This window comes from Dendroctonus ponderosae, unplaced genomic scaffold (assembly GCF_020466585.1).
Source record: "Dendroctonus ponderosae isolate FM_Combo_2020 unplaced genomic scaffold, Dpon_F_20191213v2 Dpon_F_20191213_4, whole genome shotgun sequence".
Lineage (NCBI taxonomy): Eukaryota > Metazoa > Arthropoda > Insecta > Coleoptera > Curculionidae > Dendroctonus > Dendroctonus ponderosae.
The window spans coordinates 14,572,912-14,574,934 of NW_026018611.1; the positions used below are offsets into that span (position 1 = coordinate 14,572,912).

The window sequence follows — 2,023 nt, forward strand, 5'->3', positions numbered from 1 at the left end:
TTCTATGTTCAAATTGTTGCTTTGTGCTGGTAAATTTCTGAACATACATTTCTTTCAATGATCAAAGTCTTCAAAATTGGATTAAAGCTGATAAACCAATAGGGCCGCATACGAAAAAAAGCTGATGATCTCTCGAAAACGAAACTTTCAGAAAAAAAACTAATAAGTTGGATTTTGGGTTAGTTTGTGTTTTTAATAACATTTTTGTGCGTGTTAATGTGTTATTTTTCTGTCTGTGCCACTCTCAATAGTTCAAAATAATGTAATTGCACTTAATAAACATGGATTAGGAATTAACTGAAATTTAACTAAATAAAAATGATTAAGAACTTGTAAATATTTGCAAAACCAACTTTTCTCAATGTTTCTTTCCTTTGATAACCTATTGACTCGAAAGTATGACTTAAAGAGGCAGTAAATTTGCAAAAACTTGCAAAAGAATCTGTATTCATTGATGTATAAAAACTTTCCTCGAAATGCGTTCGACGATTCAGGAATTCAGCAGGTGCAAAAAAGTCAGTTAAATAATTAAAGTATTCTAAGCATCTTACCATAGGATCCTCATTGCAGATCGTTTTGATGTCTGAGGTGATTGATGATGGGAAAATCATGAGGTTGCATCATTTCTGAGAGAAGATTACAATTCTTAAAAATGTGAGCCAGAACTCTGGAATGTCCTTCACATCTTTATCAGACTTCTCTTCTTCTGTGCCATTCACTTCCTCCAACTTGGCCTTTTCCTTCAAGGAGGTAGACAGACCCTCATCCTCATCATCAGAGTGCCACTCACACTCATTATCAGCTGGTTCATACTCGCCATTAACGATGGTGTTATTGTAATCTGGGCCAGTAGCTTATTGACTTATTATTTAAATGTAAACTTGATGGTACGAAAGGATATTCATTGAATGAAGGCGTTTACATAATTACAAATTTGAAATTGTTGGCAGAAATATTTTATAACTTCGTCATGGAAAATACAGGATGATTGAACATTAATTTTTAGACGTTTTTTCTTTGCTTAGATGGGCCTAAAGCGTAATAGCTCTCGAAATTCTAGAATTCGATTTTTTCAACAGTCCGTTCCATTCATTATGCTCAACAACGTCTAAAGCAAGAGCGTGTTTATAGCTATGAATCAACCACTCGAGACATTTCTGCTTGCGGTAAAGAGCGTTAGGGCTATATCTATTTCGATGTTCAATAGGCAGTGGATATTTTTAACGTTTAACTTAGCGAATGTCATCGATCTAATCAAATACCGTTAAAGCCGGGACACACGTTTGAGCAGATAACTTCTTGATCCGGGGACTCAAATGTAACTATGTAAACTATGTGCCCCATGAAAACTTTAACACCGTAAGTTACGCCCGCACTACTTACAAACAGCTAATAAGCCAAATGTTTTGCATCGCTTAGCTTCGTTAGTCATATTACATAGCACGTACTTCAGAATATACAAGGTGAATGAAAATTTGCGTCATTCCATTTAAGGTGTTATAGGGTCTCACTTTAAAATTTATAGAAGATATTGACAGTTGAAAATCGAATTTCGACTTTGCTAATAAGCATTATTTTGAAATTGTCCTATGTTCTATTGGTAGTCTATTGGAATACTTGTAAACGATAAATAAATAAAGGCAATTTGTTCACACAAAATAACTTTTATTATTCACTTATTCAAAAACTGGAGTCGTTCAGTTTCTTTCCCATGGACCCCCTGCCTCCTAATCCGCTCGGCTATCTTATTTGCCACGTTCACAGTTTTTGGAAATCGTGGTTCGGCTTATCAACGGAATGGTAATATACTTATGCATGCGAAAAGAAAAATTGCGATCTTTACTTCGAATTGTGAAAATCTTTTATTCTAATCGACAACTATGTTTTCTGTCATTATCAGATGGTTACATGGAGATAGCTGTTGTCAAGAATGTCATTTGACAAATTGTGAGTTTTCTAAGCAAAGGGTGCACTGGACGATTGGCCTCAGGAATTGATGCAGATAGTGGACGATCTAAAGCTG

The 2,023-nt window shown here is 35.0% G+C and overlaps 1 pseudogene; it reads right to left on the bottom strand.

The window, feature by feature from the left end:
- Nucleotides 1–293: 293 nt before the first annotated feature.
- On the bottom strand, nt 294–1,432 carry LOC125504180 (annotated as a pseudogene).
- Nucleotides 1,433–2,023: the final 591 nt, after the last annotated feature.